Source organism: Podarcis liolepis (assembly GCF_965112155.1).
Source record: "Podarcis liolepis genome assembly, chromosome: 3".
In the NCBI taxonomy this organism is placed as follows: domain Eukaryota; kingdom Metazoa; phylum Chordata; class Lepidosauria; order Squamata; family Lacertidae; genus Podarcis; species Podarcis liolepis.
In genome coordinates, this window is record NC_139557.1 from 103,381,624 (window position 1) to 103,392,588 (window position 10,965).

The 10,965-nt window shown below is 40.9% G+C and overlaps 1 protein-coding gene across 2 annotated transcripts in view; it reads left to right on the forward strand.

Annotated features, from left to right (window-relative positions):
- The window catches only part of CAMKMT (calmodulin-lysine N-methyltransferase), a 239,449-nt gene extending 237,133 nt beyond the window's left edge, over positions 1 to 2,316 (forward strand). For both annotated transcript variants that reach the window (XM_083494760.1, XM_083494761.1), the window contains exon 11: positions 1 to 2,316. This exon is cut by the window's left edge and continues 155 nt beyond it. The gene's annotated coding sequence lies outside the window, so the exon portion shown is untranslated.
- Positions 2,317 to 10,965: the final 8,649 nt, after the last annotated feature.

Consider the following 10,965-nt stretch of genomic DNA (forward strand, 5'->3'; position numbering starts at 1 on the left):
TTACCAAAGTGGGTAAAAGTTTTCCTAGCTTCTTCAGAAGGGAGACCACAGCTGCGTAGTACATTGGTCTTAGAACTTGCGCGTCTGTTTTCTTAAAAAGCAAGTCTGATAAGACTTGAAGCCTTAAGCGAGCTCCATTTCTCTCTGCTTGTGGCTGCCGTCGCACACCGATTTTCTTCATTTCCACAAAAAACAACAACAGCCTTTCCTGTTAATATTTGGAAAAAACATATGTTCTGTGGTTGTGCCTGACCAACCGAACTGGATAATTGTTCGACAGACCTGACATCACATCATATTCTATATAACCTCATGATATATTTTGATTCCCCACCTACCCACCCTCCTTTCTCCCTCGTGCTTTTCTTGAAATTTGCCTTATGGGTTTTCCTCCCCCTTTCAGAGTGAAATGCTTCAAACTTGCTTTGCTTAATGTTTAATCAGTTAATGTTTTTTGACATGGTGATTTTTTATTTTTTTGGTCCTTTCCCTGTAGATGTATAAGAAATTACCGCCTCAAAGCAAAGCCTCATAAACTGACCATTTGTCCCCTGGACACAATGCCTTGTCCAGTCCCTCTGCTCCTCCTCTCCAATTATGTGTGATTAGTCTCAGTGTGTTGTGTCAAGAAGGGGGAGTGTGCTGGGTACTTATTATCTGTTTAGGTACAAGAAGAGTGCTCTGGCTATGAATGAAAAGTGAGGCTTTATCAGCACTGAAATCTAACTGCAACTGTTCCACAGACCTCTTGTTAAAGACAGATCCTTGCCTGAGAAATTCTGAATGCTATAGCAGCTGCGGGGTTTGCTTTGCCCCCCACCTGCTCCCAAAATATGTTCAAACCTAACGTAATTCACATATTTGGTTAACATTTACATTCCAGAAACAATACCTGCCTTTCGAAGCAAAACTCAAAATGGTTTTGGGGTTTGGGGGGGTTGGGGCTGTGTGGAATTGGCAGTCCCAGAAACTCACAGCCTAATTTTTTCTTTTTTTATGTTATCAAATATAATAATCTTTTTTTAAAAAAACAAAAAACCCACAACAACAATCCTGGTTTTAGAAAATAATTCTGGTAGTCTCAGATATGAATGCAGTCCATTGTGCAATTTATTGATGAAATACATTAAAATAATTACCTTTTGGTTTGCTGCTTTTCATCTTCGGTTTAACAAACTGAGTTGTACACAAAAGTCCTGTTCCCTTCCCTGCTCTCCTCAAATGCATTTATCCGCCACCAGTTTGCATGTACTTGTATTCAACACTTTTTATGCTCCATTAGAGCACCTATATGGATCTCAGAAGGCACAGGTCAAGTCGCAGTTAGATCATACATTTCTTTCTCACAAAAACCTGAATTGCAATGCCAAGTGATGGGCTAACATCACAATAACAGCAATTTATTCCTCTTTTGATAAAACAGCAGTCTATTCTCAGTGTTGGATAAAGACCAGGGGCAATGCAAACCAGCCATTTATCCTAGTATTTCAGTGGTAGATCTCCTTTTATGGATTTTATGGATTTCACATTGAGACTCTTACTGCATGGGATTTCTGCTAAGAAATGATAAGAATTTAGAGGTGGCTGAGGTTTGTCTTAGACGGAGCTCTCATTTTGATCAGTATGTGTTCTATAGGAGTGTGTATGTATGTATGTATGTATGTATGTATATCTCAACAAGGTATATATATATATATTCAATAGGAAATGTAATAATGGATGCACAAAAAATAGCCAAAGTATGAATCTTCTGTGTCTCTTCAAAAGTGCTTAAGAATAGAACAGATGGATAAACTTGCCAACTTTTTTCGGATGACCCTGGAAATTATTGCTCTACTCTTTTTTCCCTCTGAGGAGATAACAAGTATATCAAAATGAACAACTAATTATTGTTGTTTGTTTCTTTTCCCTGCCTGTCATGTCAGTACAAGCTGGTGTCTCAAATGCAGCCTATTATCCCGTAAGGGTTTAATTGAAGGGGTTTTAAGAACACGATCCTGCAAACATTTATGCATTGAGGCTGAATGGTGACGCTAACTTGCTCATGCATATAATTGATGAAAGGACTGGGGGGCCTAGACTGTAGCATTCGCTGTTTACGATCATTGTGTAACATCAACATTTTGCTTCGTTTCTTCTTTTCAAGCCCTACCCTAAGAAAAAATAACAGAGGTGGTATTTTTTCAAACTTGTGTTTTATTGTGAGGTGCTTCTTTTGATTTTTCTTTCTTTTACCTTAGATGAACTATTTTCGACAAGCCTTTGAATGCTGTTTCTACTTCTAGAAATGTTAATAAAGACCTTTTTAAATAAAAAGTTAAAATCTCTGTGTGAAATGATGTTCCCATATCATGAAATAAAAATTATTAAAGATATATGTAATCCTAAAACTAGCCGCATATATCCTAGCTTACTTCAAGTGCAATATAAATATAATCTTTCATACACACACTTTAACAGTGGCAAATGGTACATACTGATGTGTTGCTTGAATGCAGGTTGAAATGAATGAATGTATTAAAAAACACTCTGAAGATGTAAACCACTGTACAAGGGCTGACAACCAATGGAAACAATAAACTGGTGCAAGTTTTCTCATAGGCTTATAGGCAGCTGAAGAGAGCCTCATTCATATTGAAATGGCAGCTTATGAACCTCTTGTCATAAGCTGCACTAGGAAGGACTCTGATGTCAGTTACAACTAAACAGGCATACTGAAGATAGAAGGAAAAGTTACAGGAAAAAGAAAGAAAAAACCATTATGAAATGTGTATTGGCATGCACATGACTACAAAAAGAGCTTTCTGAAAATCTGGAGAATGGATCTTTCAGACAATGTCTTATGCACCAGATTAACATAATTTTGGGGAGCTGTGCAGCTTTTTTTCAGAGAAAGGGGAGGCTTGCAGATGATGAAGCATAGGAGGGGATGCCAGGAACTGTTACAAGCAAGTTGTTTTCTCCCATTTGCAATTGTCCACGCACACAGAGCAACAAAATGAGAACAGTGGTTTCCCTTTAATTTTCTGAACATTTGAGCTTGCACTGTACATGCCCCATGTCCTCTTGAATGTTTCCCTTTTCGTTTCTTTTGAGGTCACACAAATGAAAAGGGTACTTTGCTCCAATTGGGGCAGTGTGGACAATAAGTCAGGTTTTCTGCCAGAGAGTTGTTCTATCCCAGAGTGATCTTTGTGCAGAGGTGGATGAAGGGCAAGGGCAAGTCCCAGGGAAATCAATTCAAATAAAAGCAGGAGAGAAGGGAGCAGGCAAAAGGCAAAAGCGAGATGAGGTGGGATGGGGCAAAGGAAGAGCAAGCAGGGCCAGATAGGATCAAAAGCCACAAAGATGGCAGGAGGTCTCTGGTTATCCAGAGTGAAGGGCTAGATGCAACACAGGGAGCTTTCATTGGGGTGAGTATCTGTCATGCACACACCCCAGCCAATCAGGAGCTGCAGAAATAATTTCTTCTGCTCGCTGCAGTTTCATCCTTCAGCTGAGAGTGGTGCCTGGGAAACCCATGGACTCCAGATCACATACCATTGTGTGCTTCATGGAATTTCATCTCTCCAACACAGCTGAATGAATGCACTGAGGCAGGGAGAAATAATGAGTGGTCTAAGCTCACAGTAAGGGCATGGATTCTACATGTGTCTTGCAGCTCTCTCTGTGTGTCCATTCCATTCAAATGCTTAGTAGAAAAACCACAGTCGATCTTATACAAAACAACCTTGCTTTAATATTTTCCAAAAAGAATGATACCTTTGGGGGGTGGGGAGCTGTAGCTTCGTGTTCTGCTTTGCATGCAGAAGATTCCAGGTCAGTCCTCAGCATCACCGGCTAAGGCTGAGAGATACCCCCATCTGAACCCCCGGCGAACCACTGCCAGTCAGTGTCGATGATCTTGCTTTAGGAAAAAGGGAATTCAATAGGGTGGCGCTGTGGTCTAAACCACAGAGCCTAGGGCTTGCTGATCAGAAGGTCAGCAGTTTGAATCCTCGCAACGGGGTGAGCTCCTGTTGTTCGGTCCCAGCTCCTGCCAACCTTGGAGTTCGAAAGCACGCCCAAAAAAGGTGCAAGTAGATAAATAGGTACCACTCCGGTGGGAAGGTAAACGGCATTTCCGTGCGCTGCTCTTGGTTTGCCAGAAGCGGCTTAGTCATGCTGGCCACATGACCCGGAAGCTGTCTGCGGACAAACGCCAGCTCCCTCGACCTATAGAGTGAGATGAACGCTGCAACCACAGAGTCATTAGCGACTGGACCTAATGGTCAGGGGTACCTTTACCTTTACTACACATTTATTAGCCTTTTGTTGTAATGTTTGTATTCATGGATAGGAATAAACCCACTGTACTAGGCCAGCCCTATCATTGGGTAGAATGAGGTGGCTTCTAGGGAGCAGCAGTGAAGGTGTTGAGAGACTCTATGTCCCAGGTGCCTGCTTTCCACACTCTGCACTAACCTAATGCACTAACCTCCAATACACCAGAAGACATAGTCCCGTCACCAGTGTTGAAGTAAGATTCACCTGCCCCGGCAGTCCACATCTGCATGTGTAATGAGAGGAGGGGTACCACTTTTGCTTCACTTCAGGAAGCAGATGGTATTTCATCAGTTCTGCTAACAAAGCTTTGGATTCAAATTATGGGATAGGAGCCAAAGAAAATTCATTCTCTCTCTCTCTCTCTCTCTCTCTCTCTCTCTCTCTCTCGTGTGTGTATGTGTGTGTGTGTGTACAGAGGAAATGACCACTAGTATTGTGTTGCAAATACTCCCGAGAGTCTGCATATTAAGTTTAGAGGCATTTTCATGCTTCTTGCTCGTGTACAAGCAAAACAACTTTGGATTTGTTTCATTTTTCTTAGGGCTATGGAACACTACCATTTGATCCAACCAAATCAAAACAATCCAACAATACTCTTTTGCAACAATACTAGTGACAGGTGTTTTTTAGACACACTGATGTTTCAAACTCAGACTCAAAAGTATAAACCATTCCTCGCGAATGAAGGTTCCATTTAAATATTCCCTGTTTCATCCATGTTTACACTGTAGTCTCTGGGTTATCGGGGACTGACATCGGTATACTTAGGTTTGCAACTTCAGATTCAAAGGGCGATTGCTCTGTACAATCTGCACTAGAAGACTGGTACCTACGAGAGTGGTCTTCATTCACCAGAGCTGGGAACTCAGTTGAATTAGCTAGACATTGTGACACAGAGAAAATAGGAAACCTTGTCATCATTATCAACATTTTTCTCCATGTTAGGCCTGGATTTGTTCCTAGGCTTCTTTGTAAAAGTAATGGAATATATAGGGGCTTTGTCACCCTGGGGTGGGGGGAAATAATTATGCCCCTTGCAAAAGGGAACTTCAGGTGTTTTGTAGCCTCTTCATTTTACCTCTACCTGGCCTTGTAGCTTCTTGAGCTCCTTACTATGCCTAATTTTTACTCTCCCTTGCTTGATTCCTTCTCTCAATGAGCCCCAGTACTTGAGACTCAAAGGACTGTTGTGTGCCACCATCACACACGGCTGATGCCTCGACTTCCCAATCTCCTGCCCGCTGCCTCTAGGATCTGTAGTCTCTAGTCTTACTCTTTTCTGCTTTCTGGAAGCCCTCCTTCATCTTCCACTGTTACTTAGTGCAAAGAATGCATGTAACAGGATTAGCTAAGGAAGGAACATTTTCTTTCAAAATCTGGCATTGGTTAGCCATGTAGGATTGCCATAGTGTGAACTGGGCTGGGTCAAAATTAATTTGCATCGTCTTCCTCCTACTTTGAGGAAGGAAGCCACCTTTGATAAAATGTGATCATGGAAGGGGTGAAGCAATCACACCAGATATGCCTCTATAAAGATTTTGAAAGCTGATCGGCGGTGGAACGGATTCCCTCAGAAGATGGCGGACTCTCCTTCACTGGAGGTTTTTAAAGCAAAGGTTGGATAGTCATCTGTCATGTGTGCTTTAGCTGAGATTCCTACATTGCAGAGGGTCAGACTAGATGGGTCTTTTCCAACTCAACAATTCTATGAAAACATACAAAAGTTAAAATATGAAAACATGCAAAAGTTAAAATACTAAAACAGATTAAAATCATTTCAACATTTCTGTCCTATTCATCTGCTGATACAACCAATTCATTCTCGTGTTTTGCTCAAAGGTTAGATTGAAATATGCCCTTCCATTTGCAGAGGCCAGGACCAGTCCAACGCATTGTGCTCCCTGAGACAGCTTGGCATCTAGTGTACTGTAGGATCAGCTTTCAATGGGTACACTGCCCATGTTATCAGAAGCAAAGAGTAGCCTTGATACCTGGTAGGAAGAATTCTGTTTAGAAGGAATCCATAGCTCACCTCCCAAAGTTCATGCCACATGATAAATCAGTTAAATGTGTATTTGTCTCTCCCCACCCCATCCCCTTATTTTACATAAGGTCTATGAACAAAATGTGGGTTATAAATTATAAAGAAAAATAATAAGCATGGTCCACAAATGTCATCCCCCGTGAACACCACGCTGAAATGTTGGTCCTGTATGATAAGTTTCCCCTTAAAGGCTCCTTGCTTACAGTCATAAGTCGGTTTGCAGTCAGTGAGACAAAGTTCAGTGCTTTGTGTCCATCAGGGACCTTTGGATCTGATAACTCTTCATGAGCATAAAGTGTGCAGAAGTTAGAAAGAGGGAGGTTCAATGAGGTAGCCCAGATCTGGCAATCCATCGCTTGAGAGGACACATTTTTGACTCATGAATCTGGGTTAAGCTTCACAGGCACTGGGCTTTCAAAACCCAGTTGTTATTTGAAACTTTGAACTTTGAAACAGGCTGGTCTTGAAGACACATTCGCTTAAGAAGGCTTTTCCTAAATTTGTGACCCAGTCATTTAATAGAATATTAATTATACAATTTTAGCCTGTAATCTTTTTGGCATTGGATTTTGTTTTCTTCCCCCTGTACACCGCTTTGGAAACTTTTGATTGTAAAGCGGCTTATAAAACTGCAAGTAAACAATGAATTGAAATGAAATAAACTAAACATCTGAGTTGTTTTCCTCAAGAACAAGGCTTTTAGTGGTCGAATGCAGCCGTTAACATAAGACGCTTGTGCTTTTCTCAGAAATACATTGGGTAAGTATTGAGTAGAGTGACTATTTTGAAGGTTTTCTTTACGAAAAAGCCACTAGCTATAAAGTTGAGCTGAGTCTTTTCTCTGGGGCGCCCTGTGCCCTTTGAATGTGTGAATTGTAAATGGCTCTTAGCCTTCTCTCCCTCCCTGCCCCCCATCTTCAATTAATGTAGTTTTAAAATGATTAAACATATCATGCTGTGACATCCAAAATGTCAACAAGCCCATAAACCTGGAAGACAGGAATGTAATAAAATAGGTAATAGGAGATTCGGGAGTTAATAGAGGCCCTGATGTGTGAGTTTATACAATAGCTATATATTCGAAACAGTGCAAGTGAAGATGGCTTAGCATTGCAAACTGAGGAAGAAAATTGTTTTTAATTAGCACCTTCATAAGAACTGCTGATTAATACTGTTTGGTTTGGTGAAAAGCTTTCAGCTGAGTAATTTGTACAGCCATTACAACAGTTTTGTTAGAGCAGGGTCTCCTGTTGTTAAACACAAACAGTAGATGATAATGGTGGAAGATGAGTTTGTCATGTAACAATTCACCTTATTGAAAAAAAAAAGCTTTATATAAAACTCAATACAGTAGTAGGTATCAGCAAAAATCACATATTGCAAATCCTGCCAAAATTGCAGCGTGCCATGCGAATGGTCCCCCCCCCTTTTCTTTACACACTAGAAAGAGATTTTATATCATTTATAAAATTACAGATACATTTTAAAGGCGTTGAAAAAGCTTTACGTTAAAGTGTTGGTACTGTACATTCAAGTATTCTATAACTAGCCAGGGGTAGTGCTGAAGGAACAAGGATGCCATTAATATTTCCCCCCTGGAAATCTGTATTGGTTCCTTAGTCTGTAAAATTGTGTTCCATGTTTGTATAAAGTGCAGCATTTAGACCCAAGATATTCTTCCAAGGATGCACATTATTCCAATCCGCATTATGATTTATTATCGACTGCCTTGGCACAACGCTCTCCCATCCATTTGACAATTAAGACTCCAAATCTTCACTCCCGTCTCGCCTAATAGGGTAACATGCATATTTCATTTCCACCTAACTGGATGTTTAGTGCAGTGTACATAAAACTTCTCTTTTAAAAAAAAAATGGAGGGGGGGCAATGAAGAAGAAATGCAATAACAATGTAGGAATATGTGCATTAAATTATTACACTAACCAAGGAATGGCTGATTGGGGTGCCATAATAGAACATGAGAGGGTTTCTTCCCTTCCTTCTCCCCCCCCCCCGCCCCTTTAGACAGGCCTCCGGGGTAATAACAAGGGTTGAGGCTCACGACAGTGCCAAATAAGCTTTAGACAGCATAATAGTCTGCAAAGAAAAGCCACAGAGCACTAATGTGAAAGAAGAGCTGTCCACCACATGCAGCAAAAATCACCAAAGGTCATTTTATGGTAGCAATTGTGACACAAAATTGGTGGTCATGCTACATGTCTAATACTCAGCGCAGCTTTATAAATGATGGGCCCCTAGCGATGGCTGTCATTAAGTGCTTTCATCATAATAAACTTTAAACTGTTGGCTTTATGAATCACCAGCCAGCTTCAGCTGTTCGGTGGATGGCGCTTGCAGTGCCTTAAGTGTGACAAGGCCTATTAGGAACTGCAACCATGCTTCAAGCATACTTGGCTTTCCCACTCCTGGGGTGATTGCAGCCTATTAAACGGCATCTGGGAAGATTTTCCTCCAGCAATCTCTGATCAAGAGCTTTTTTGGGCTTTGACCTGCATTTCCTTCAAGACTTTCTCCAAGGAGTTTTATAAGAGCAAAAACTCCAGAGGATTTATAGCCACTTCTGATTAATACCTTTTCAGGGTGGTTTCCTCCCCCCCCCCTCTCTTTGCAACTCTCCCACTGCTACATGGAGAAAAGCTTTCATTGTTCCTAAGGTGCTTATTTGTGACCTTTTCTCTGCTTTTCTGATTCCCTCTAACATGTTCTCCGTGAAATCCTTGGTGTGTAACCAAGACAGTTGCCGGGTTGCTACAGATTTAGAGAGCAAGTGGCTTTTAAGGTAAAAAATAAAAAATATTTCCCACATATATATATATATATATATATATATATATATATATATATATATATATGCATGCAACATCTCCCATTTAAAATTTTCAAAAGTGATGTGTCAAAAGCCATTAGCAGCACCACTAAAATCAGCAATTGCACATTCCAGGGGGAAAGTGAAATTAATAGACAGCTACTGTGTGGTTCTAAATGGTGAACCAAGATTAAAGACAATTCGGGACTCATTCACATGACCATGCTTATATATGTGAATCTAAGGAGCTGCTTTCTACTCTCAGATTGCTGGTTCATCTAATCCCAGAATTGCCTTTTCCGCTCTCAGCATGGCTTTTTCAAAGATGCCTGGGATCAAACTTTGGATGAAAAATCACATGGGCAGAGTATTGGGGGAGTCCCATTATGCAAAGTGAAGTTATTCTGCTCCTACAATTATTTAGCTGAATACCACCCTATGCCACACTGACTCTCAATTTATAGATAGATACTCAATGAGTTTTTACATGGACCCCCCCCCCCCACTGGTTAGATTGAATTTCAAAACATTAACAAATATATTTACTTGAGTTTATTTATCACAGGTCTTAAAAAAAACCCCACAACCCAGATTTAAGACCCTATGTGTACTGTTCAACACTGGCTCTCTTTAATTTATCCCAAATATAAAAGAATGTAAAAAAAAACCATCTTGGAGAAGACGATGAGTCCATCAAGTTTAGCATGCTATTTCAAACAGTGGGCAATCACAATTTCCTGGAAAGCCAAGAAGCAGCCCTATCCTGCTTTCATCCCTCTGTCCCTCTGTACACTGTCTCTAGAAACAGAGTTTCTATTTAGCCCTGATAGACAAATTCTTGCAGGATAAATCTAATTCACGTTTAAAGACTTTTAAGAATTGGCCATTGCCACACTTTGCTGCAGCCAGTTTCATACATTTTCACTGGTGGCACCAGTGTTATGCAATACATTCCCTGCTGAAATATAAGCGGTCCCATCTGCATTGGCATTCCGTCGGCTTTTGAAGCGCACCTGTTTACACAGGCATTCTCCTGTTTTAATTGCTGTGCTGCTTCACAGTGATTGTTTTAGTGCACATTTTAATCATTGGTGTTGATATTTTACTGTTTTAATATGATTGTTTTTAATAATGCTGTGTTTTTAATTATTCTGTATTTTGTTGTTGTTGTTTAGTCGTTTAGTTGTGTCCGACTCTTCGTGACCCCATGGACCAGAGCACGCCAGGCACTTCTGTCTTCCACTGCCTCCCGCAGTTTGGTCTAGCTTCGAGAACCATGTCCAACCATCTCGTCCTCTGTCGTCCCCTTCTCCTTGAGCCCTCAATCTTTCCCAACATCAGGGTCTTTTCCAGGGAGTCTTCTCTTCTCATGAGGTGGCCAAAGTATTGGAGCCTAAGCTTCATGATCTGTCCTTCTAGTGAGCACTCAGGGCTGATTTCCTTCAGAATGGATAGGTTTGATCTTCTTGCAGTCCATGGGACCCTCCAGAGTCTCCTCCAGCACCAAAATTCAAAAGCATCAATTCTTTGGTGATCAGCCTTCTTTATGGTCCAGCTCTCACTTCCATACATCACTACTGGGAAAACCATAGCTTTAAGTATACGGACCTTTGTTGGCAAGGTAATGTCTCTGGTTTTTGAGATGCTGTCTAGGTTTGTCATCGCTTTTCTCCCAAGAAGCAGGCGTCTTTTAATTTCGTGACTGCTGTCACTATCTGCAGTGATCATGGAGCCCAAGAAAGTAAAATCTCTCACTGCCTCCACTTC